The 27207-nt window shown below is 40.6% G+C and overlaps 1 long non-coding RNA gene across 1 annotated transcript; it reads left to right on the plus strand.

Annotated features, from left to right (window-relative positions):
* Positions 1-1390: 1390 nt before the first annotated feature.
* On the plus strand, positions 1391-23068 carry LOC132533037 (uncharacterized). The gene is made up of 3 exons (XR_009544923.1): positions 1391-1433; positions 2215-2312; positions 22667-23068. It is a non-coding gene; the product is annotated as an uncharacterized LOC132533037 (long non-coding RNA).
* Positions 23069-27207: the final 4139 nt, after the last annotated feature.

Consider the following 27207-nt stretch of genomic DNA (forward strand, 5'->3'; position numbering starts at 1 on the left):
AATAAGTAAAGATAATTAAAAAGGAATAATTTTGAGCAATAAACCTTAATATAACTCTACTATCAAGTTACTTCCTTTTATTTTTATTTTTTGTACTTATAAGACTCAAATTAGTGATTTTCATTCCATTGTTAATAGCTTCCCCGACATTCATTATTCCTCGTAGGGTAGGGTCTCTTCCCCTGCTATTCTTAACTTTTAATCAGGAAAATGAAAAGACCTGAATGAGAAAAGCAAGTAGGCCATTTGGGTAGAGATGGCTGACCTCAAATTATTTGTTGTTGTCTTAATGGTGGGGTCATGTGTATCTCATTTTCAGTAAAGATTAAGGAAACACAGGTGCAGTTTGTGAAGACATATAAACGGAGGTACTGTTTGAGATTGGCTTGTATTGTTGATATATGCAGGTGGTCAGGACATTACCATCCTAAATTTTATAAATTGTACTTTTTTTTATCAGAGCTCTGGGTTATGGTGGTGCAGGGGCTTGAACCCTAGGAGTAGAGAGCCTCAGGCATGAGAGTCTCTTTGCATAACCTTTATGCTCTCTACCCCTGCTAAACTGTACCAGTTCTTTGAGGTTTTTTTTTTCCTTTCTTTTTTCCTTATAAAATAGAAATGTTGGCAAAATCATAGGGTAAGGGAGGTACAATTCCACACAATTCCCACCACCAGAACTCCGTGTCCCACCCCCTCTCTTGAAAGCATTCCTGTTCTTTATCCCTCTGGGAGTATGGACTCAGCATCATCGTGGGATGCAGAAGATGGAAGGTCTGGCTTCTGTAATTGCTTCCCCACTGAACATGGGCATTGGCAGGTGCATCCATACTCCCAGCCTGTCTCTCTGTTTCCCTAGTGGAGAAGAGCTCTGGGCAGGCAGGACTCCAGGACACATTGGTCTTTTAGTGCTCCTCTTACTGTTGTCATAAGTGAGGTTCCCTGCAGTCTGAGCACAATGGGTTTCTCATAATTTTCACTTCATTCCAGAAGTTGGTCAGTTTTTCAGTTATTCTGGATTTCTTCTCTACCTTTCCTATTTTTTTTCCTTCTAACTTTGATCTTCCCCTTGTCCTTTGAGATGTATCTGTAGTTGTTTGAGTTCTTTTTTCTTTCCCATATTCTCCTCTACCCAGCCTCTCCACACATGTCAGCGAGAACTCCTGCTGCAAGTCCTTTGACAGTTTGTAGATGTCTGAGAAGATGAAAAATGCCTCTGGAGTATTCCATAGTTAGACTGACAGCTTGGGTCAGTTGAGAGTGGATGGCTGAGAAAGCCTGACCCAGATATTCCTGCTTAGTGACCTGAGTTTTACACATGGAGTTGTTATTCAGTGATTCAGTGGTTGCAGGTGTTGTTTTGAGCTCCAGCCAAGAATGAAAGCCAGCTGCACCAGAGTCTCAGGAAAGAGGAGGACAAACTGAGGCCTGCCCTGGTAAGCCAGCCAACTCCACACAGTTCCATAGAAAAATAAATTCTAAAAAGATCTTGGGGCCAGGAGGTGGTTCACCTGGTTAAGCGCTTACATTACAGTGCACAAGGACCCAGGTTCAAGCCCCTGGTTCCCACCTGCAGGGATTCGCTTCACAAGCGGTGAAGCTGGTCTGCAGGTGTCTGTCTTTCTCTCCCCCTCTCTGTCTTCCCCTCCTTTCTTCATTTCTCTCTGTCCTATCTAACAAAGACGACATCAATAACAACAGTAACTACAACAGCAATAAAAAAAACAAGGGCAACAAAAGAGAAAATAAATTAAAAAATCTTTATGTACACACATATATGTTTAATAAGATTTAAATTTCTCAAAGTTTGTTTTACAGCTTCATCTTAGGCAATGTTAAATATTTTGGTACTGATTATAATTTGTACTTTAGAGGAAAAATAACCTATTGTTATTTTATATTATAAAATAATATGAAACAAATTATAAAACTTTTAACATGTACCATGCTATTTTACTATATATGTGTCTTTATTTTCCTTATTGTCACCAGGGTTATTGCTGGGCTTCAGTGCATCTACCACTTCCGGCAGCCAATTTTTCCTTTTTTCTATTTTTGACAGGTCATAAATTAAGAAAGAGGGCACTGTATAGAGAGGGAGAAAGATAGGCACCTGCAGACCTGCTTCACTATCTGTGAAGTCCCCCCCCCCCCACAGGTAGGGAGTGGGTGCTAGAACCTGGGTCTTTATCATGGTGATGTGTGTGTCTCCACCAGCTCCCTGATCTTATATCCCAGCACCCGCCAGGGATAGAAGCACTAAAATGCTTGATTTTGTGAGTGGAGTTTTGAACCTAGGACCCAAGGTGTGTGAGGTAAGTGCGCTTTCAGGAGGCTATTCATCCAGCCACCTTCCCGCCCTATCCATCTACTTGTCTCTGCCCAGGTGTGAAAGATATAAATGAAAAATTCCTGGTGAGTCTCGATCTGAGTACCTGGGCCTTGAAAGGTGAGTGCACTTTCCAGAAGCTATTCACCAGCCCACTGTCCCTCCCTCCCTCCCTCCTCAGCATGGTACTGACTTGTCTCTCTGCCCAGGTGAAAAGAATATAAGTGAAAAACTTCTGGGGAGGCTCAGTCTTAGGACGTGGGGCATGAGAGGCGAGTGCGCTTTCAGGGAGCTATTTGTCGAGCTACCCACCCTCCCCAACATTATACCTACTTGTCTCTGCCCAGGTGTGAAAGGTATAAGAAAAACTCCTGGAGAGACTTGATCCAGGGACCTGGGGCATGAAAAACAAGCACACTTTCAGGGAGCTATTCGATCATTTACCCACCCTCCCCAGCATTATACCTACTTGTCTCTCTGCCCAGGTATGACAGCTATAAATAAATAAAAACTCCTAGGGAGGTCCAATCCGGGGACCTGGGGCATGAGAGACGTGTGCACTTTTAGGGAGCTATTTGACCATTTACCGTCCTAGCCAAGCATTGTACCTACTTGTCTCCCTGCCCCGATGCATGCTCGAGGGAGGATGGATCCCGAGGTCTTTGGTAGGTGCCCCAGCCTCCTACCCTGCTCTGCCCTCGACCAGAAGTCTCTCCTTCACACTGTGAGGGTCAGGGGTTGAATAAGAGTCAAAGTACTTGGCATTTGCCAGCAGAGTCCCCACTGGGGCTCGGACCTGAGGCATGTGAGGCTTGTGTGCAACCACAAAGCTGTTTGCCCACCCTGTTCTGCTTTCTGACCAGGAGTCTGTCCCTCATACTGTAAGGGTCAAACGTCAAATCTGGGGCTTGGAGGTGGGTGGGTGACTGGGCCTGTGTCCTAAGTCGTAAGTTGTGGTCTTTGAACAGCTTTCATCAGGTGAGCTTAACCATAGTAGCCGGTGTTTGGAGAGGGGTCCAGGGGCTAAGTTCCAGCTGATCTAAGTGAAAGCAGCAAAGAAGGTCTCCTGTAGTTTCTTCTGGAGAACAGAGGCAGGTGTTTCCTGGCCAGGGATTGAGGAAGAAGAGTTGCTTCAGGAGAAAGGATGCAGGACTCCATCATCCAGTGGTCATCAGATTGCAGCCGGGACGGGGCAGAAATCTGGCATCATCATCTGCTGACACCAGAGGCCTCCGTGGCTGGACCCCACTCCTCCTGAATCTAGTTTTGCAGTCTACCTGTTGCCAATTCTTACCTTTGATATCTCTTAGCCATGCAAAAAATGTAGAAAATATTTGTGCAGGAGGCTGGGTGGTGGTATACTTGGTTGAGCGCACCTGTCAAAATGCGCAAGAACAGACAAAAGCCCCCATTCCCCAGCTTTAGGAGGGAGGCTTCATGAAAGGTGAGACAGTGTCTTTCTGTCTCCCTTTCTACCTTCCCTTCCCTCTTGATTTCTGAATGTCTCTATTCAATAAATAAATTGAAATAATAGAAGTTAAAGAGAAAAATGAAATATCTGTGATGGATGGCATAATGGAGTCTCACGCCCAGTACTCTGAGTCACATTATCATAAACCAGAGTTGAGCAGTGCTCTGGTAATAAATAAATAAATAAATAAATAAATAAATAAATCTGCATTAGTCTGAAAATGATAATAAGCATCATAAAATAATAGAAGTAACCAGAGAGTTTATCACTGAAAGTGGAAAACTGGGGTTTTCAGATTAGGATTGGATCTAGCAAGTATATTTCAACTCTGGATGGAATATTTTGAATTCATTTGTCCATGGAAATGTTTTAGCTTTCTGATCATCCCCATGTAGTAATATTTAACTCTCAGAAAACACGTGCTGGCAAGGATGTGGAGAAGGGAATACTCAGCTCTTGGTGAGAATGCAAATTAGGCAAACGCTAGAAGAAGAAGGGTAACCCTTGTAGACAACAGTTTGAAGATTCCAAAAAACATTAAAAAATCAACCTACCATAAATTATGGTGTTGTGTATGATACAGCAAATCCTAACAAAAGGATTTGCAGTTAACCCAACTTCCAAATAATTTGATTACAGCAGTCACTATCTATTACCTTCATAAACCCTAAGACAGTAGGAACCTCCCACTCTTAGAGGCTCTTCCTGTACAGAGCCTGTATTTCCCCCAGTTCTGGAACCTCTTGGTTCAACAAAGGCAAAACAACAAGGGAAACAAAAGAGGAGGAAATTTAGAACTAGAGACTGGGCGGTAGCCCAGTGGGCTCAGCGCACATGGCGTGAAGCACAAGGACCTGCATAAGGACCTTGGCTCAAGCCCCTGGCTTCCCACCTGCCGGGGATTGCTTCGCTGGCGCTGAAGCAGGTCTGCAGCTGTCTATCTTTCTCTCTCCCTCTCTGTCTCCCTTCTTCTCTCCATTTTTCTCTGTCCTGTCCAGCAACAACAATAGCAGTGACAACAATAATAATAACAACAACAAAGGTAACAACAAGGGCAACAAAATGGGAAAAAATGGCCTCTGGGAGCAGTGGATGCCTGGTGCACCAGCCCCAGCAATAACCCTGGAGGCAAAAAAAAAAAAAAAAAAGAACTAAACAAACTCTTAGAATCTGTGAGAACTCTAATGTCTAACTCTTGGAGATGGGGGCATAGAACCTTGGTGGTAAGTGTGGTATGAACTAAATATACCCTGTAGTCTTATGGTTGTGTACGGGTTATTAATCATAAATTAAAAAAAATGTCATAGGAAAATTAATACCAACTAAAAATGGATCAACAGACTTGGATATTGTTCCAGAATCCACAAATATATGGAAGAAAATATTGGGAGAACACTTCACAGTATCTGCTTTGGAAATATCTATGAGAAAATATTATTACATTCCATATACCAGACAAACAATTAATAACCAAAATATAGAAAGAGCTCACCCAGCTTCCAAGCTCAGCAAGAAAGCAAATGATCTCCCTCAAAAAAAAAAAAAAAGGGGGCAAAAGGGGGCCGGGTGGCAGTGCACGGACTTAAATGCACACTGTGCAAAACACAAGTAGCAGCATAAGGATCCTGGTTCAAGCCCCAGGCTCTCCACCTGCAGGGGCCGGGGGAGGGTCGCTTCACAAGCAGTGAAGTAAGTCTGTAGGTGTCTGTCTTTCTCTCCCCTGCTCTGTTTTCCCTTCCTCTCTCCATTTCTCTCTGTCCTATCCAACCACAACAACAATGATAACAATAAATACAATGACGAGGCCAACAAAATGGGGTGGGGAGATGTACAAAAAAAAATCTGAAACAGATTTTCACTGAAGAAAATGTACAGACAAGCCAGCTAGTGTATGAAGCAGTGCTCAAAGTCACTAATGATCAGGAAAATGTAAATCAAGACAACTCAGTAACACTTCACATTTGTAAGGATGCCATATATTAAAAAGTTCATGAAGTTCATCTGAGGATGTGGTAGAAAGAGAACCCTCATACACTGTTGATGGGAGTGTAAACTGGCCAGGTCCTTGAGAGAAACAGTCTGGAGATTCCTAGACAGGGATGTGGAAGTTACACAGGCTCCTGTGCTAGATATGAATAGACATGGGCCCTAGGTTAGATTGATGGGGTTTATAGTTAATGGTATTAATATACTTTCCTCATATTTGTGAGCTACTTTCTGCCCTAACCCAGATTTCTAGGCCTATTCTCAACTCTGACAAAATCTTCCCAGACAATTTTGTAGTTCACTTACATGTTAGCTATTGGGCTCAGGCAAAAATTACTAAAGTCATGGGCACCTTGGAACATACCTAAAATAGACTTCCTAGCTTCTTCCCACATGAAGACCCCTAGTTTCATCTGCTCTATTCCTATCTTTGGGTTCCTGTTTATTAAACAATTTGTCCTGTTTTATATTTTATTGCCTTTCAGCCACCAAGTTGCAGACACTATCATGATACTATCCTGGCTTATCTGGGCAGACTACCGCACCAATGTGTCTGGGAACCTCACCACTTCAGAGCCCTGCCCCACTAGCGGAAAACAGAAACAGGCTGGGGTTATGGATCAACCTGCCAACATCCATGTTCAGCAGAGAAGCAATTACAAAAGCCAGACCTTCCACCTTCTTTTTTTCTTTTAATTTCTTTTTAAAAATATTTATTTATTCCCTTTTGTTGCCATTGTTGTTTTATTGTTGTAGTTATTGTTGTTGTTGTTGGATAGGACAGAGAGAAATGGAGAGAGGAGGGGAAGACAGAGAGGGGGAGAGAAAGATAGACACCTGCAGACCTGTTTCACAGCAGCTTGCGAAGTGACTCCCCTGCAGGTGGGGAGCTGGGGGCTGAAACCGGGATCCTAACGCGGGTCCTTGCGCTTGGCACCACGGGCACATAACCAGCTGTACCACAGCCAGACTCTAGCAAGGAACAAGGTTCTTGTATAAGCCAGCACAGAGGTTACTGATGGCATAATGGTGCTGCCGGTCTAGTAGCCATAATAGAATCTTTCTGACTGGGATGCTACACGTCTACTGTGAATCAACCAGTGGTCGGGGAGCTTGTGCAGGAGTCACTGTGGAGTGTGTATGGGGCTGCTGCATTGTACTGGGTTCAGCTGATGGTTTCGTGGAATCAACTGGCTTCAATTAAGACACTAGGTGGATTCAGCTGGACTCTATCCCACTCATCATTCCCAACAAGGAAAAAAACACAAGATTTGGGATTCTGACGGAGGCACAGTGGGTTAAGCGCACATGGTGCAGCGGGTTAAGCACACATGGCGCAAAGCTCAAGGACCAGTGTAAAGATCCCGGTTCAAGCCCCTGGCTCCCCACCTGCCTTGGAGTCGCTTCACAAGCGGTGAAGAAGGTCTGCAGGTGTCTATCTTACTTTCTCCTTCTCTGTCGTCCCCTCCTCTCTTGATTTTCTCTCTGTTCTATCCAACAACAACAGCATCAATGACAACAATAATAACTACAACAATAAAGCAACAAGGGCAACAAAAAGGAATAAATAAATATTAAAAAAAGAATTTAAAAAAAGAAAGTAGCCTGTGGGAATTTAAGTCAAGGAAAATTAACTTTAATGCTGTTGTCTTTACTTCTTATCATTGAATAGAACTCTAAAATCATAAATTCAGAAGTAGAGGACAAGGGAGATAGGGTACCCGGGAGCCTGTCTGTTCTGTCAGGTGTGTAATTTAGGTTTGAGGCCACGCTCCCATGGCAGAGTGGGGGTGGGGGAACTTCAGAGCTCTGGTTGTCTCTCTCACTATCTCTGTCTTTCCATCTGAAAACGTTAGCTTGGCAGTGAAGCCCTGCAACAATCAAAAATAAATAAAAAGATCGACAAATCTAAATGACGAGAAACAGAAAGGCCCCATGGGGGGAAAAATTTAATTATTGACAGTTGTTAGGCAAGAAATGCTAGTTAAATAGAGAAAAAAAACAACTTAATTGTTGAAACCTGCAATTCCTGGTATAATTCTTCTTGCCTGATTATTTGAAGGGCTAAGTGTTTTTATTTAACGACTTCTACCACCATTAAGATGCATGAACTGTTACAGTCAAAATGCTTATGGCCTGAGAGGCAGAGACACCCTCACTATCAATTACTTATTCTAGGTGAGTCTTTCCTTCTCCAGCCTTGAGCTCTGTCATCACATTGGAGCACCATAGACTGCACAAAGGGAGTTTTGTGGATGTCAGAGTAGGTGCTATGGTGTGTCTTCTGTATCTGAAAAAAATGGGATATACCTAACATAGCTTTTTCCAAAAAGGAAACCCCTAATCTTCATCTGCAATATTCTTGCCTTTAGGTTCCTGATCAGTCAGCAAATCTGTTCTGCTTTATATCTGTTTATTTATCTATTCCCTTTTGATGCCCTTGTATTATTATTGTTGTTATTATTGATATAGTCGTTGTTGGATAGGACAGAGAGAAATGGAGAGAGGAGGGGAAGACAGACAGGGGGAGAGAAAGATAGACACCTGCAGACCTGCTTCACCGCCTGTGAAGCGACTCCCCTGCAGGTGGAGAGCTGGGGGCTCGAACAGGGGCCCTTATGCCGGTTGCCGGTCCTTGCTCTTTGCTCCACGTGTGCTTAACCTGCTGTGCTACCACCCCACTCTGGGGTTTTTCCTCAGACCACCCCACCAATGTATCCTGGAGCCTGCTTCCCCAGACCTCTGCCCCACTAGGGAAAGAGACAGGCTAGGAGTATGGATTGACCTGCCAATGCCCATGTTCAACGGGGAAGCTATTACAGAAGCCAGATCTTCCACCTTCTGCAACCCACAATGTTCCTGGGTCCATACTCCCAGAGAGATAAAGAATAGGAAAGCTATCAAGAGATGGGATTGGATACGGAATTCTGGTGGTGGGAATTATGTACAACTGTATTCCTCTTATCCAATGGTTTTGTTAATATTTCCTATTTTATAAATAAAACATTAAAAAAACATGTAGAAATCATGTGGAGGCCAGGCAGTAACACAACTGGTTGCGTGCACATATCACAATGCACAGGGACCCAGGTTCAAGACCCCAGACCCCACCTGCAAGGAGGAAGCTTCATGAGTTGTGAAACAATGCTATAGTCTCCCTTTCCCTTCCTTCTCAACTTCTCTTTGTTTCTATCCAATAAATGAATGAATGACTATACAAATAAATAGAATAAGCAGAAAAGAATAAAAACCTTGAAAAAAAGAAATACACAAGTGAGCTAGGGAGGCTGCTCAGTGGAATTGCATAGAAGCACATCCTTGGGTCCTGTGGCCCAGCAGGTAGCGCAGTAGTTGAAACGTTAGCTCCTCAAGCATAACATCCCGAGTTCCATCTCTAGCATAGCATGTGGCAGACTGATACTCTAGTGCTCTCCTCCTCTTCCTCCATAAATAAATAACTAATTAGTAGTAGTAGTATTGCTTCTAAGGTTATCGTTGGGGCTCAGTGCCTGCATTACAACAAATCCACTGCTCCTGAAGGCCTTTTGTCCCCCCATTTTGTTGCCCTTGTTGTTATTGTTGTTGTTATTGGTTAGGACAGAGAGAAACTGAGAGAGGAGGGGAAGACAGAGAGGGGGAGAGAAAGACAGACACTTGTAGACCTGCTTCACCAATTATAAAATGAAGGAGGTGGGGAGCTGGGGGCTCGAACCGGGAGCCTTACGCCAATCATTGTGCTTTGCATCATATGCGCTTAACCTGATGTGCCACAGCAATAAATTGTTTTTTAAAAGTACAGGCAGATGACCTCACCAATGTGTCCTGGAAGCTCACCTCTCCATAATCCTGTCCCACTAGGAAAAGGTAGACTGGCTGGGGTTATGGATCAACCTGCCAACGTCCATGTCTAGTGGAGAAGCAATTACAGACCTCCCACCTTCTGCACCCCATAAGTAATTTTGGCCCAACTTCCCATAGGGATAGAGAATAGGGAGGGAACCTTCCAATGGAGGGAATGGGACACGGAAGTCTAGTGGAACTGTATGGAATTATACCCCTGTTATCTTACACTCTTTTAATCATTATTAAATCACTAATAATTTTTTAAGTCTCAGGGTTCATTTCAAATATAAAAGATTTTCTTAACTACCATGTGAATGAAGAGCAAAAAGGTACCACTTTGACATGTGGACTATTTGGACGTGAAGTTCAGGCAGGCACTCCAGCACCTGGAGAAATTGGTACCATTCCAGATCCAAGACCTTCATAACAACTCAAGTTCAAAGAAATCGGCTTCTTTACTTTAGTATACTTTTAAAGACTAATTTTTATTATAGAGAGAAACCACAGTGAACATATGGTGATGCTTGGGGTGTAACCTGGAACCTCTCAGTTTATATATATCAAACCTGTGCTCTTACAAGGTGCTCTCTCTAGCCCACAAAAACAAGTATATCAGTGAAAACAAGGCCTATAGCATGTACAGAATGTGATTCTGTGGCGGTGATGAAGCAAAAAAAATGCCTAAAAAATAAAGCAAAAAAAAAAAAATCATAAAACAGCATTCTTTTGGATCAATGCTTCTGAGTTTTATTTCCTCTAGAAGTGTCAGATATGAAATTTCCTAAAGGGGCCAGGCGGTGGTGCACTGGGTTAAGTGCACATAGTAGACTCTCTCAAAAGCCTAGACCAAGTAGATCAGAAGCAAACAATAGCACAGCTATATACAAGATACTGGGTACCGTACAGCAAACCCTAACAAAAGGACTTTTCAAAGTTAACCCAATTACCAAATAATGTGATGATAACATTAACTATCGATTGTCTTTTTGAATCCTAAGACAGCAGGAACCTCACATCTCCACTATAGAGCCTCTACTTCCCCCAGTCCTGGAACCATTGGATAGGGCCCACTTTCCCGTATGCCTCTCCCAATCCATATCAAATAATATTGCATCTGCCGATCACAACCTAAACAACACAACGATTGCCACCTCAACATGCTTCACTTCAGACTGTGTCCAGAGACTTCACGTGTGGAATGCAACCCTTCAGCTTCATTACTCGGGTGAGACCTTTCTTTTCATAGTATACTCTAATTTCATCTCAGGTGGTTCACTTTCTAACAAATTCCCAAAACCTAGATATACACCAGTTTCTGTGAGAGAGAGCATATATTCACAAGTATCCGTAAACTATTGCAAAATGTATACCTGAAAGCAGAAGTACACTAGAGTTTGCAGTGAGTATCCCCCTAACACTTCCTCTCTTCTATTCCAACCTTTGGGTCCATGATGGCTCAATAATTTGTTTGGCTTTGTATGCTAACTCTCTTTTCAGTCACCAGGTTCCAGATGCCATCAGGATGCCGGCCAGGCTTCCCTAGACTGAAGACCCCACCAATGTGTCCTGGAGCTCAGCTACCCCAGAGACCCACCCTACTAGGGAAAGAGAGAGGCAGACTGGGAGTATGGACCGACCAGTCAACGCCCATGTTCAGCGGGGAAGCAATTACAGAAGCCAGACCTTATACCTTCTGCAACCCACAATGACCCTGGGTCCATTCTTCCAGAGGGATAGAGAATGGGAAAGCTATCAGGGGAGGGGGTGGGATATGGAGATTGGGTGGTGGGAATTGTGTGGAATTGTACCCCTCCTACCCTATGGTTTTGTTAATTAATCCTTTCTTAAATAAAAAAGAAAAAAAAACAAAGTATAGGATCCAGGAGGATCCAGGTTCAAGCCCTGGCTCCCCACCTGTAGCAGGGTTGCTTCATAAGTGATGAAGCAGCTTGGCAGGTATCTATATTTCTCTCCCTCTCTATCTCCTCTCCCCTCTCAATTTCTCTCTGTCCTAACCAATAAAAAATGGGGAAAATGTCCACCAGAAGTAGGATTCATAGTGCAGGCTCAACAATAACCCTGGAGGCAAATAAAAAGATAATACATCAAAATATTATAATGATTTATATAAGACACTTATCTCAGGCTAGTATGATAGCATAGTGGTTACGCAGAAGACATTTTTATGCTTGAGACTTTGAGGTCCCAGATTCAATACCCAACTCCACCACAAACCAGAGTTGAGCACTGCTCTGGCTGCTCTCTCTATATATCTTTCTCTCTGTAAAACTTCACTCATAGTAAGTAAATAAAATGTGTGGTCCAGGAAGTGGTGCAGTGGATCAAACACTGGACTCTCAAACATGAGGTCCTGAGTTCAGTCCCTGGCAGCACATGTACCAGAGTGATAGCTGGTTCTCTCTCTCTCTCCTCTCTCTCTTTCTCTCTCCTCCTTTCTCCTTAATACATAACTAAAATCTTTTTAAAAACCAAACAAATAAAGTGTCAAATAAAACATGCATTCATCTCTTGAAAATTGGCACTTTTTCTAGAAATACCACAATACACCCTTTCTTCATGGAATTAGTTGACCATCGAAAGTTAGAAAAGTAGGGGCCAGGTGGTGGTGTACCTGGTTGAATGCATATGTTACAAAGCACAAGGACCTGGGTTCAAGCCCCTGTTCCCCACCTGCAGGGGGAAAACTTTGCAAATGGTGAAGCAGTGTTGCAGGTTTCTCTCTCTCTCCCTCTCTATCTCCCCCTCCCCTCTCGGTTTCTGGTTGTCTCAACTCAATAAATAAAGATAATAAAAAAAAAGTTGACCAAATTATGAAGGCACCATTCAAAGTGGCTTACTTGATTGCCAGAATAGATATAGGAAGAACTGCACCTGGGAAACATATAAACCAGCAGATAGGAGCTAAAGGTCAGACCAAAAGTCACTGTTGAGTGTCATGTCACAGTGATGCCATACAATATGGGATAGCGGAAGCAGCTGCATTTGTGACCCAACATGCACCTCCTTTAATTTGTGAATGAAAAGACACTTATCAGCAGATGAACCCACATTTGTCATACTGAATATATGCAGACAGAAACGATCAATCGTATCACTTCCATGGATACAATACCTTATATTGGAAATAATAACTTTGAAAACTAGAACATAAACTGGAAAGAGGGTTTGAGATCTCAGAGCACCAAGGAAAATAAACATTGTCAACAAATAAAAGAAGGGGGGCGGGTGGTAGCGCAGTGGGTTAAGCGCACACATGTGGTGCAAAGTACAAGGACAATTATAAAGATCCCTGTTTGATGGGAGCCAGGCGGTAGCGCAGCAGGTTAAGTGCACATGCGCAAAGCACAAGAACCAGAATAAAGATCTTGGTTTGCAGTGAAGCAGGTCTACAGGTGTCTATCTTTCCCTAGCTCTGTCTTCCCCTCCTCTCCATTTCTCTCTGTCCTATCCAACAACAATGACATCAATAAAAACACTAATAACTACAACAATAAAACAACAAGGGCAACAAAAGGGAATAAATAAATATAAAATAAATTAAAAACAATAATAAAAAAAAAGATTCCTGTTCGAGCCCCAGCTCCCCACCTGGAGGGGGATTGCTTCACAAGCAGTGAAGCAGGTCTGCAGGTGTCTGTCTTTCTCTCCCCCTCTGTCTTTCTCTCCTCTCTCCATTTCTCTTTGTCCTATCCAACAACAATGACAATAATAACAACAATGATAAAACAACAAGAGCAACAAAAGGGGAAAAAATACCCTCTAGGAGCAGTGGATTCATGGTACAGGCCCTGAGCCCCAGCAATAACCCTGGTGACAAAAAAAAATAAAAATAAATAGAAAGAAAGAAAGAAAGAGAGAAAGAAAGAAAGAAAGGAGGCACATCTACATGTTGATCTTAGTTTATATGGGGGGAAATGTCCTTCAAAAATTCTTGTAAAAATAAGTCTACTAATGTGAATTCAGAGTTGATAGAATTACTAGAGATGTTTCACGTAATTAAGTGTTGACTACTGAATTATTAAATAAGAATGTTACACAGCAAAATTTGGACTTAAAAGAGGGCTACTGATTTACTCTGATATAAACTCACTTGAAAAGAAGATGTCAAACTGAAAAATATGGTGGTTATCCTTGTCACCATTGGAGGGGGGGTACAAGGAGGACAGAGGTCAGAACTGTGGTGGTGGCTGTTATATGGAACTATGTGCCTGTAATCTCGGATGTGAGGGCGATCTGGCTGCGACATCTGTCACCCCATTGATCGCCAGGGTTGATTCGGCTGATCTGGCTGGCTTGGCAGGTGTCCCCTTTCTCCCTCACCCCTCCATGTGCGTCCCTCCAGAAGCTAGCTGCATGCTCAGTCGAAGAGGACGGCCTTCCCCGAATAGAGATGGACCGGTCTTTAGTTGAGGGTATATGAGTAGCTGCACTCCCCTGCTAGAACCTCCAAACAAGCTCTCAACTATGTCCCTGTAATCTTATAACTAAATCACTAATAAAAATAAAAGATGGGCAAAGGTTCATGAGGCCTGCTTTATTGCTTCTGACTATGTAATTTATTACTCATAAGATATGCAGAAAAGATTGGCAATGCCAAGATAGCTTTCATTTTTCTACATTTTGCCCTCTCAGAATAACATCAAGTAATAACTAGTTAAACCAGAAAATGTTCTTGCTCTAGAGTTGAGTGTCCTGTCATTCCCACTGATTTTAACTATCCATTGTTAATGCTGGAGAGACAGCATAAAGGTATTGCAAAATGACTTTCATGCCAAGGCTCACAGGTCTCAGGTTCTATTCTTAGCACCACCATAAGCCAGAACTGAGCAGGGCTCTAGGCAATATAAATAAAGGGGCCAGGCAGTGGCACACCAGGTTAAATGCAAATAGTACGAAGCGAAAGGACTCCTGCAAGGATCCAGGTTTGAGTCCCTGGCTCCCCAATTGCAGCAGGGAGTTGCTTCACAAGTGGTAAAGCAAGTCTGCAGGTGACATTCTCCCTCTCTATCTTCCTCTCCCCTCTCAACTTCTCTCTGTCCTATAAAAAAAAAAATGCCCCAGGAGCAGTGGATTGTACTGAGCCCCAGCAATATCCCTGGAGGCAATAAATAAATATCAGGAGACAGTACTCTTTATTCTTTAGTAAAGAAAAATAACTTTTGTTACAATGTTTGTTTAGGGCATTGAGAAAATCCCTTCCTTTATTTTGTAATGTAAATATTAGAAACTTAAAAAATGCTATTTTTTATTTTTAAAAAGTATTTTATTTATTTTCTTTTATTTTTGAGAGAGATGCAGAGAGAGGAAGACACAAAGAGAAACACCAGAGCACTGCACGGCTCTGGTTTATGGTGGTGCGGGGGATTGAACCTGGGACTCTGGAGCCTCAGGCCTGAGAATCTCTTTGCATAACCATTATGCTATTTACCCCCGCCAACACTAATAGTTTTTAATATGAATAAAGTTAATATTTTGTAAAGCAACCTATTCTATATTTTTCAATGTGTGAAACATTTGTCTTGGAATTTCATCTATCATTTTTAAAGTTTCCATGCTATCTACTCTTTAATATACAACCTATCTTTGTTTGAGTTTTTACCTAAGACAGAATTTAAAAAGAAAAAAAAAAAAACCTCTTAATGGTAGAGAGCATGACTTGTAGATGTGAGGCTTCCACCACATGGAAATAAGACAAGAAAAATAGAACATCATAAATTGCAGAGTGACGCTCTTGCTTCCCTCCGTCTCCCTTATAAAAATGTTAATGGCAAAATTAAAGGCTCTAAGTCAACAGCGTAAGACTAATACAATCATGAAATCCCTTTTACCATGCATCCACAATGGCTGGCAAAGCACAACCTATACTTTACTCTCAGCAACGCCTTTCAAGATGATATTAGGGAGTCGGGCGGTAGCACAGCTGGTTAAGCCCAGGTGGCGTGAAGCACAAGGACCTGCATAAGGATCCTGGTTCGAGCTGCTGGCTCCCCACCTGCAGGGGAGTCGCTTCACAGGCAGCGAAGCAGGTCTGCAGGTGTCTGTCTTTCTCTCCCCCCTCTCTGTCTTCTCCTCCTCTCTCCATTTCTCTCTGTCCTATCCAACAGCGATGACATCAGTAACAACAACAACAACAACAATAAAACAAGAGCAATGAAAATAAATAAATATTAAAAAAATGAAAAGCTGATATTAATTTTGTGGTGTTCTATCCTAGAATTATTAATTTTAAGCTCTTTGGGCCCTTTCTTATTTTATTGTATCTAAACTTTGTTAATTTACAAACTCTGTTTCTATGCTCTAACATAATTCATCTTGGGTTCAAGATTAGTTGTCAAATGTTTTAACTCGGGGGGCCTGGTGGTGGTGTGCCTGGTTGAGTAAGTGAACAGGGTTTAAGCCTTGGGTCCCCATCTGCAGAGGAAAAGCTTTGAGAGTAATAAGGCAGGGCTGCAGGTGTCTCTCTATCTCTTTCCCTCCCTATCTACTCTTCCCCTCTCCATTTCTGGATATCTTTATCCAATAAAAAAATTTAAAATGTTTTAACTCAGCCACTACAAACTCCTGAAGGAGATCCTTGCCTATCAGCAAGTAAACGTATGTTACTAAGTAATCTTATTGGTTATGATACTTGCCAATGCATTTAAAGTAGCTCTAAGTGGTAATCAGACCATCTGCTAGAATTTTCCTCTATTTCCCTCATACTATCCAACTTATCACAAATTGTTCCTAAGAGCAACAACAGATCTATTTACCACACATTCAGATAATAGAATACTACGACTCCCAAGCTGATCAGAGAAATCAAACTCCTAGGGACATGCTGTAGCACTGAGAATTTCAGCAATTACTCTCTAATACAATAGCATGAAACATCCAAAAAGCATGGAGATATTAGTAAGCGTGACAATGGGATATTGTGACTTTCCAGACATTTCTCCCCCTCCACACACACAGTGGGAATCACACAATGTATCATCCTAGAATTTGGATTTTTCTTTACTTATTTACTTTTTTGTTTCCCTTATTGTTTTATTGTTGTAGTTATTATTGATGTTGTTGTTGTTGGGTAGGACAGAGAGAAATGGAGAGAGGAAGGGAAGACAGAGAAGGGGAGAGAAAGAGAGACACCTGCTGACCTGCTTCACCGCTTGTGAAGTGACTGCCCTGCAGGTGGGGAGTCGGGGGCTGGAACAGGGATCCTTTTGCTGGTCCTTGCACTTAGTGCCACTTCTTCTTCTTCTAGCATTTGCCCTTCTTCCGTAGCCAGTCAACAGCATCAGGTTGAGCCTGATGTAAAGTTTCAAGACCTCTTTTGAATCCAGAGAGGTGGCAGACGTTGACTATGTGCCACTGCGCTTAACCAGCTGCGCCACCGCCCGAGACTCCCTCATGCTAGCATTTGGAAGGACAACTTTGATCTAATTCTCTCCTGTTAACGGCCCCCTTGTTGATTCGTTTTCCTGCCAAAGCCTTCAAGTAATATAATGTAATTTATTTAAAAGCTTTTTCCACGTTCTTAGCCATATAAGAGTCATTCTTGGGTATCCAAAAACATAGTTCTTGTGAGTGGATGGCTTTTTTTTTTTTTTGATTTCCATAGAACTGGAATTTCTTGTTTCTTTATCATTTTCACAGGGGGTGAGGTTTGGGATAGGTGGGGTAATGGTTTATATATATAGTGAAGTCATTAACATATGGGTACAATTTGTCATCTCCACGGGAAAGTTCCCTGCAGAACAGTGACCTACAACCTAGGTACCTTGACGTCACTATGCATCAGAACCCCAAGGTTCTCTCTCTTCAGCCCCCCTGCTCCTCCACAACTGAAGGTTCTGATATTCAGTGCTACAATCATAACTATTTGGATTCCTGTAAGTCCTTGTCTACTCATCCTGACTCTGAAAAGCAGAGTCAGTTTACGTTATAGTAGGTGATTTCTGTAATGTCTTGATAGCATAATGACTTATTTACATCTGTACAGCTATCATTTATAGTGTGCAAATGTATGGTGACAAATGGAGAGGTAATGCACAGCATTATTATAGTGTTTCATAAAGATTTACTTATCTATTATCAAAATAGAATAAGAAAATCATTCTGGTTCATACAATTTGGGGGACTGAAAGTGAGACCTCATACTACCTACTACCACTCCACCACCTCCCCAGGCCAATGCAGCATGGATTAAAAGTATGCAATATTATTTTACACAAACCACCATTTGGAAGTAACCATTAATCTGCTTTTTATCTCCATAGGTGAATTTGAACTTCTAGAATTGTGTATAAATAGGATTATATATAAAATATGTTTCCTTCATCAAGTTTCTTACTCTAGGCATATAATTATTTCCATTAGTAATTAAGTAATCCCATTATAAATGTATACCACAATACTGAGGTTATATGTCTAGATTGTCTCCAATTTCATAGCTGTGTAAATCTGCTGCTGTGATGTAAAAGTCTTTCTGTGGATATATATTTATAATTTCTCTAGGAGTAGAACGGCTGTGTCAAGTGAGTGAATACTTATAAGACTGACCAACTGTTTTACAAACAGCTTATCAATAGTCTCAGTACCAGTAGCATATGAACTTTCCCACAGTGTTCCAGTTCCTTATCAATACTTGGTATTATCAGTCTTTTTAATTTTAGACATTCAGTGAACTTATGGTGGTCTTTCACTTTGATTTTAATTTGCACTTACAGAAAGACTAATCATCTTGAGTCTTTCTCCACTTGCTTTTCTTGCTACCCATATATCTTCTTTGTTGATATACCTTCTTTGTCTGGGAAATTCTATGGTTCATCTAGTTTGTTTTCTGTCTCTCAGAGATCTTTGTCCTTCTCTACCTGATGTCAAATGTCACAAAAATTGTTATATAACTAGTTTAATTTTATATGTCTTTCAGTTTTTTACAATATCCACTCCTATTACTTCATCTTGCCAGTAGTTCTTTTTACATATGTATGTATGTATGTATGTATTTATTTATTTATTTATTTATTTGCCAGTAGTTCTTGATCTAGCTCTGGTCAGCTGTAGAAATGCAAATAGATTGGTATCTTTCTGACAATGAACCCATGTGTATTTTACTAAGCCATAGCCCTTTAGATTTAAATACATTTTTGGAATCTTCCCCCTTTCCTTACTGGCTTTTTAGATTGATCAATAAAAGCAACACAAGAACTATAGCTTCTATACATAATTTAATTTATAAATTTATATATAATTTATATGTACTATTTATAATTTATATATTATACAGTATTTAATTTTTTCAATGTTTTTCTCATGCGGACTCAATTTCCCAGACTACTGTATAGATAAACTAACTTGGGATTTCTACACTTATTATGAGCTTTCCTATCCCTAGAAATTTAGACCTGTCTCCCTACTATTGCTGGGGTTTCTGCAATATACATTTTAAGGCATCCACACTGATTTTCTCCAGATGCCAATTTCAGATCTACTTAGAAAACTGTCATTTGCTACAAGTCATTGATTATCTTAAGCAATTAGTACAGTTGTATAGAGTGATGTTTCCCATAGTCCTGTGTACTCCCATGTGGCCCAGACAAATGACTGAGAATTAATCATTTGCTTCCATAACTAATCCACATATGGCCCACCTCGAGTGAGGAAAACAATATGTCCATTGGGTACCAGATACCTGCACTGGGGTCAAATGTGCCATAAGCTATTCTTATTACTGCCACATACTGTGTAAAAAGGTATATGTAAAGGGACTGACAAAGGCAAAGTAAATCCAAAACTACAAACTTGAATTACAGAAGCTATTACTGCAAGCAGGAAGATTGGAAAGGTGACAAAGTCAACTAAAGGCTTTCTAAAGTATATATTGTTTAATATTGAAAGGTATTAGCGTTTTAATTCTCATTATTCTTTATAATCTTAGTCAGCTACATGTTACGTGTTTTCAGACCCTATACAGGATCTGTCTTCTTAGGATCATATTTCTGGATAATCAGTCCATAAAGTCCTTTTATGCAGTCAAAAATATTTTCAGATTTTCTACTCAACCTTTTGTTGCATTATAACTTTATTTATTTTTTTTACTCATTAACTTGCTGCTACAGAGTTTGTCCACAAAAATAAATTATTGAAATTCACCATGAAGGTAAAAACTTATCAAATTAATAATTCCCTTACAGGATCATAGATGGTTTGCTGAATTTTCTTTTCCATAATGAGGAAAGGTATGGTCAGCACCTGAGTTTCAAGTATCCTATTGTTTTGGTCTCATGACTCAACTTTAATAAAAAGTGTTCTAGCATGGGTCTGAGAGTCTACTAACTGTCTTCACACATTTTTCTAATCAGCTCAAAGGAATATTTAGGTTATACATTCATATCTCAAAAATGTCTCACTTAACGGTGGTGGTAGTTGAAATAAATATACTGTGCCACCATTATGAATCCATTGCTCCTGGAGGCCATTTTTATGTATGTATTTACTTATTTCCTTTTGTTGCCCTTGTTGTTTTATTGTTGTCATTGTTGCTGGATAAGACAGAGAGAAATGGAGAGAGAAGGGGAAGACAGAGGGGGAGAGAAAGATAGACACCTGCAGACCTGCTTCACTGCTTGTGAAGCGACTCCCCTGCAGGTGGGGAGCCAGGGGCTCGAACCTCTGTGTCTCTTCTTTACCTGAATGAAAAACCAGTCTCAGAGTAGTGATATTGCACTTTCATGAAACCAAATTTACATCAAAACCAAGTATTAAAACCTCTACCACAAAGCACCATCAGCCTTTCTTTTGGAAATATCTTAACACCAGACAAATTTCTAAAGGCAAAGGTTTGCCACAGGAATTCAACCCATCCTTATAATGTGAGATGCCCTTTCTTTTTTAAAAAATATTTATTTATTTATTTATTATTGGCTAGAGACAGATAAATTGAGAGGATAGGGAGAGAGAGAGGGGGAGAAAGACAGAAAGACACATGCAGCACTGCTTCACCACTTGTGAAGCTTTCCTCCTGCAGGTGGGGATAAGATCCCCTTTCCTGGACATCCCAGCCTCTAGCCAATTTCTTAGCTCAAGAACTCTCCACTTTGTCTCAGCTACTTTAGAACACTTGTTACTGAGAGTCTGGCGGTAGCACAGAGGGTTAAGCACACATGGCACAAAGTGAAAGGATTGGCATACAGATCCCGGTTCAAGCCCCCAGCTCCCCATCTGCAGGGAAGTCGCTTCACAGGTGGTGAAGCAGGTCTGCAGATGTCTATCTTTCTCTCCCCCTCTCTGTCTTCCCCTCCTCTCTCCATTTCTCTCTTTCCTATCTAACAACGATGAGAACAACAATAATAACTACAACAAAAATAAAAAAATGGGCAAAGGGAAAATAAATTTTAAAAATTAAAAAAAAATCACTTGTTACTATTTTTTTTAAATCTTCTATTAGTAAATCTACCTGATGTCAATTTGTTTGCTTGCTTAGCTTGAGAAATACCCAGGATAATGAGGACATTTCAACCTGCAAACTAATAGAAATATGACCCCCTTTTCTCCCTCCAGGGTTATTTCTAGTTCTTGGTTCCAGTATTAAGAATCTACTCTTTCTAGCAGCACTCCCCACCCCCACCCCCCACTCCCGCCATTTATTAGGTAGACAGAGAGAAATTGAGAGGGGAGGTGGAGATAGTGAGGGAGATAGACACCTGCAGTCCTGCTTTGCCACTTGTGAAGCCTGCTCCCTGAAGGTGGGAGTCCAGGGACTCCAACCAGGATCCTTCTGTGGGTCCTTGCACATAGTAAGTATGTGTGCTTAACCAGATGCCCAGTCCCCAAATATGACCCATTCTTCAGGGGACAAAACCCCCTGGAGCCTGGACCTGCTCTATGGCCTCATTCTTCAGGAGGAAGTGGGAGAGAGATGTAGTAAAAACAGAAGGAGAGAAGAGGAAGTCAACTCCAACCAGACAAAAATCAGAATCCTATATTCTTTGGGCTATTAAGTTAACCTCTGTTAGTTTGTTTCTTCTTCTGTAAATTAGCATAATAATGTGTACTTTAAATGATTACTCTGAAAGTTAATGTTTCTGTTGATATCTCTTCTGCAATAACTTTGAGTACCTCCTGTGGTCATATTATGTGGTTGTCAATAAAACAGTTTCCTTACAAGGAAATGATCAGCTCATTTTCATTAATCACTGTTTTCCTTAAGACAGTGAATTTATTTTCTGATTCCCTTACTTTGGTACTGCTCCAGTGCCGCAGTTTTATAAGTTTTTGTTGTGTGCCTTAATACTCATCTTATAGAACACAAGTGAACTTTTAAAGTCCCTCTCATATTAAATATTTAATGATGTTTGAATATGAACTTCTTAAGGATGGTTTAAATCATTCTGTAAATGCACTAGTACAAATCATAAAGATTTGGCTCTGCTACATACTGAGAAAAACAAGGAATTAAATTCACTACAAGCTAAGTAAAGTTAGATAGAAGATTTTATGTTAAGGAGGGCAAAGAATGTATTTCCATTTATTTCCCTGGAGTGAGAAACTTTTTCTGCTAATTACTAGATAATGACCACAAAGTGCATCGAAAATATGTAAGTAGTGCATATCGTTCTTATAATGATTGAACCTTTATGCCTCCTTCAAATACTATGATCATTTAGCAGCCTTTGAAATCTCTTTATGCTAATTGCTCCTCTCAGTCATTTCTATTGCAGGGTGACTGCTCCCATTTGAAAAGAAAAAATACTCACACTCTTTGAGCACTCATCCTTTCCCTAGTCTCTGCCCTCTAGTCTTCATGTTTGACTTTAGCTCATGTAGTCTTTTAACTGTGAAATTATCTCCATCCCTTTAAGTATGATGTATAAATAATGTCAAGAGGATGGATTCTTCCTTTAGTCTAATTTCAAAATTGAGATTGTCTAAATGTCAGATGTTTTAGTTCCTAAAGTGTTCATTTTATCTTCTTAGTTTAAATCATATGTGCTCTTGGCTCTGTGGGACTACCTCATTCCCTTCTTCTTTCTCTAAAGGTACAAGTTCACTTCTCCTGTATGGCTTGGCATCACCTGAAGTGAGTGGCTCTTCAAAGACTACAGAGCAACATGAAATGGCATCTTCCACTTCCAAGAACTTGCAGGGATTCTGGACTATAAATAAACACTTGGGATGGCATTGGGCACTTGTCTATATCCATTCACCCTCCACGTTACTAACAGATGAAAAAGTATGGATGTGTTGTCAGGCCTATCTTTTTTTTTTTTTTCATGTAGGGAGGTCTGAATTAATTCCTATGATTCATACCGACCTTTTAGCTCTGCTCTGTGGTCATTGTGCCTTAGTGCTTGATGCCACGTCAGAACTGAGAGGGGGTCAATTTATCACCAAGCAGAACAAAAAGGGATGGAGAAAATAAAGGATGTGCTATTGGGGTGCATATGATGGGCTCTTAACTAGATCTGTCTCTTTGAAAGCTATCAACACTGATGATATTGCACTGAGCAATGGTTTAGAATGAGTTCTAATTGATGTCAGGACAGCGGCTGAAAATATCTAGTCACATTATGTATACTCCATGATCTCTGGGTTGCAATTGCTCTATTTAATTGCTCCACTGTTGCCATTGGAATTTACTAAGGGCTGACTCTCATGGTTAAGCTTATTTTAAAAGCAGTTCAGCATTAGAATTTGTCTTTCATAAATTTATTTTTTAATACTATAGTTCCATGTTGTAACCGAGCAAGGGAAAATGATAAATTATGGAGAAACTGAAGTTCACATTCATATTGTTAAGATCGAAATCGAGTTTTACATCTATTAGTGGCCTACTGTTAAGAAAGAGAATTTAATTCATACCTATTAGCTGAGGAAAGAAGAAAAAACTACTCCGGCTTAAATAACATTGTTGTTGAGAAAAGAACTATAATTTAACTACATCTATTGGTACCCAGATGAGAAAAATAGTTAATCATTAAAACACATGGCTTCACTTTTAACATATGACTGATCTTGAAGACCTGGAGTCTAGCACATAAACAGAAGAGATGAGACTGCTCTAGCCTCTGGGGCTTTGCTCTTATCCCTTCACACTTCTTCTGATCCACACCATTTGATACTACAATTACTGAGCTCAACCAGATCAATGCAACCAGTGCCACCCTACATGTTTCATTTCTGAATATGTCCAGAGACGCCAGGTCTAGGATGTTAACCCTCCAGCTCCAATACTCAGCCACAAAGTTGCAAATGCTACCATGATGCCAAGTGGACGTCCCTGGGCAGATGATCTCACCAATGAATCCTGGAACCCTTTCTCCCCGAAGCCCTGCCCTGCTAGGGGAAGATAGGAACAGGCTGGGGGTAGGGATCAACCTGTCAATGTCCATGTTCAGCAGAGAAGAAATTACAGAAGCCAGACCTCCCACCTTCTGCATCCCCATAATGATCCTGGGTCCATACTCCCAGAGGGATAAAGAAAAGTGAAGTTTCCAATGAAGAGATGGGATGTAGAATTCTGGTGGTAGAAATTGTGTGGAACCCCTCTTATCCCACAATCTTGCAAATTATTATTAAATCACTAATAAAATGTATAGAAAACATATAAAAGAAAATAAAAGACAACATGGGGCATTTAAATTAAGAGATTATTTGAGTAACTAACTTCCTCTTTTCCCTTCCCCTCCACTAGGGGGCTTGATTGGAGGGACATTTCTCTTTTCCCTCATTGGTTGATAGTTTTCTGATTTTTTTTTTTAAATAAAGTTTTACTTTTTGTATTCCTTACCAGTAGTTGTGTGCCATTGATTTTAAAAATATTATTTTCATGCTCTTTTTCAATAGTTTATTTGGTTCTCCATAGAAATCATTAGCTGCTGTATGGAAAATTAAATGACAAAATAAATCTTCGTTTACCCAAGAAAGGAAGCTATCACTAGTAGAAGTACATGCACAGAGGAGATATTAGATTAAATATTAGATTAGCACTCCACAGAATTCAAGTCTATGACCTCAATTATGGTTTTGAATGGGAAAGTTTCACACCTATTCATCCTAAAATCCAGTCATGTAAACTCCACTGAGCTCCTCAGCCCATAGCCCAGGAGAAAACAAAGATATCCTCCCTTCCTTTCTGTATAAGGTATTTCCTTCCATTTCCTGTTTCCATCTTTAACAGATAGCCTCCTTGCCTTCAACAGTGTTTCACTGAGCACTGTTGGTGGGAATGTAAATCGACTCAACCCATATGGAAAACCCTATGGAGATGTTTCATAAATCCCAAACAAAAGCAAGACCAAAAAAACAAAAACAAAAAAACAACAACAACAAAACTGCCTATAAATTCCAGAAATCCACTCCTAAGTATCTCTCTGAAGAACATGAAAGCAAGGATCCAAAAAGGCATATGCATACCCACGCACACTCACTGCAGGACTGTTTCCATAGCCAAGAATCGCCCCAGCTGATGGACAGACACTTCACTTAAGAAGATTGGGTGGGGGACTTCCAGGAGGCATGGTTTATGGAGCAGTTGTAATCAGACCTTCGCTCTCCCTGATACAACTATTAACACAACAAGAGACTGAATTGGACACATAATCTACAGCTGAAAAAAAAAATCCACAGCCTCAGGTTGCTGCCTGCATGCACGGCTGGGGAAATGGGAGTGGGATGGCAGACATGGTGGGTCAAAACGAGAGCTCCGGGCTGAGGCACTGACCTGCATCATCTTGGGCAGTGATGCAGTTAACAGACTCCCCCAAAGAAAAGAAATTGGAGCTTAAAACTTCTCAGTCTTTGACTTGGGGTTCTATTTACTTTTGTTTTTTTCTTAGTCTGAATTTAAGACAAAGACAAAACTCAGCCCACAAAGTAGCCCAAAACACCCCTCCCACACCCACCACTGCAAATTCAAATAAGTGGAAAGCAAAGACCACAACAGCACCACCTGCTGGCCAACATAAACAACACCATACTTGCGAAAGCAAAGAGGCAGAAAGTTAAATAGCATATCACATCAAACAGAGAAAAGTAAATCAGATGAAATCCAAGAAATTCCCAATACAAAGGGTCTATCAGAGACAGACTATAGAAATTTTATGAGAACTTTACAAGAATATAAGCAAAAGTTGAAAGAGCATTTTTCTTTGGAATTCGATAAGAAGCTACAAAGGGTGAAGAATTCAAAGCAGCGTTCACTAAGTAGTTAATCAGCATGGAGGAAAATTTTCAAACAGAACTGCAAGGACTGAAAGACATTTTTAGTGCAGTTCAATCTCTGGTAGAAAGCTTAGGTACACATACAGAAGTAAGAATTTCCATTCTAGAAGACACAAAAAACAAAATAGGGAACAGAGATTTGCAGAGAACACAAGAAAAATTAATGAGGAATTCACTACAGAAACTCATCCACACAATAGGTTAGATAGAAACAAAAGGGCAAAGACTCAACAATTTGAAATAAACTTAAAACAAAGTTAGAATGGACATAAGTAAACCACATATATCAATAATCACCTTAAATGTGAATGGCCTAAATTAACCTGTCAAAAGATTCAGAGTAGCTAAATGGATTAAAGAACAGGATCTGGTTTGAGCTCTGGGCTCCCCACCTGCAGGGGAGTCACTTTACAGGTAGTAAAGCAGATTTGCAGGTGTCTATCTTTCTCTCCCCCTCTCTGTCTTCCCCTCCTCTCTCCATTTCTCTCTGTCCTATACAACAATGACAACATCAGTAACAACAACATCAATAACTACAACAATAAAACAAGGGCAACAGAAGGGAATAATAAAAAAAAGAACAGGATCCATGCAATATATGTCTTCAGGAAACAAACACCTAAAGAAAAGACAAACGGAAAATAAATATACGAGGTTGGAGCAAGATGTTCCAAGCTAATAACTCACAAAAAGGGCAGGGACAGCTATCCTATTCTCGACTTTCAGGCAAAGAAGGTAGCCAAAGTTAGAGAAGGACATCACATAATGGTTAAAGGGTCACTCCAACAGAAGTTATAACCATCATTAATATATATATATATATATATATATATATATATATATATATATATGCCCCAACTTAGGAGCATCCAAATATAAAACATATAAAACACAAACAAAACACTTGGGAGTCAGATGTAGTGCAGTGGTTAAGAGCATGTGGCATGAAGCACAAGGACCAGCATAAGGATCCAGGTTTGAGCCCCTGGCTCCCCACCAGCAGCGGAGTTGCTTCACAAGTGGTGAAGCAAGTCTGCAGGTGTCTATCTTTCTCTCCCCCTCTCTGTCTTCTCTTCCTCTCTCCATTTCTCTCTGCCTTATCCAACAATGACAACAATCATAACTACAACAATAAAACAACAAGGACAACAAAAGGGAAAATAAATATAAAAAAATTAAAAAAACAAACACTGAATTCAAAGGAGACATTGATAGCAAAACAATAATAGTAGATTTCAACACACCACTCACAACAAGAGACAGAGCATCTGGACCAAAAAATCAATAGAGAAGTAGCAAACATAAATGAAACCATAAATAAAATGGACCTAATAGATATATACAGAACTGTCCATCC

This window comes from Erinaceus europaeus, chromosome 15, assembly GCF_950295315.1.
Source record: "Erinaceus europaeus chromosome 15, mEriEur2.1, whole genome shotgun sequence".
NCBI classification, from domain to species: domain Eukaryota; kingdom Metazoa; phylum Chordata; class Mammalia; order Eulipotyphla; family Erinaceidae; genus Erinaceus; species Erinaceus europaeus.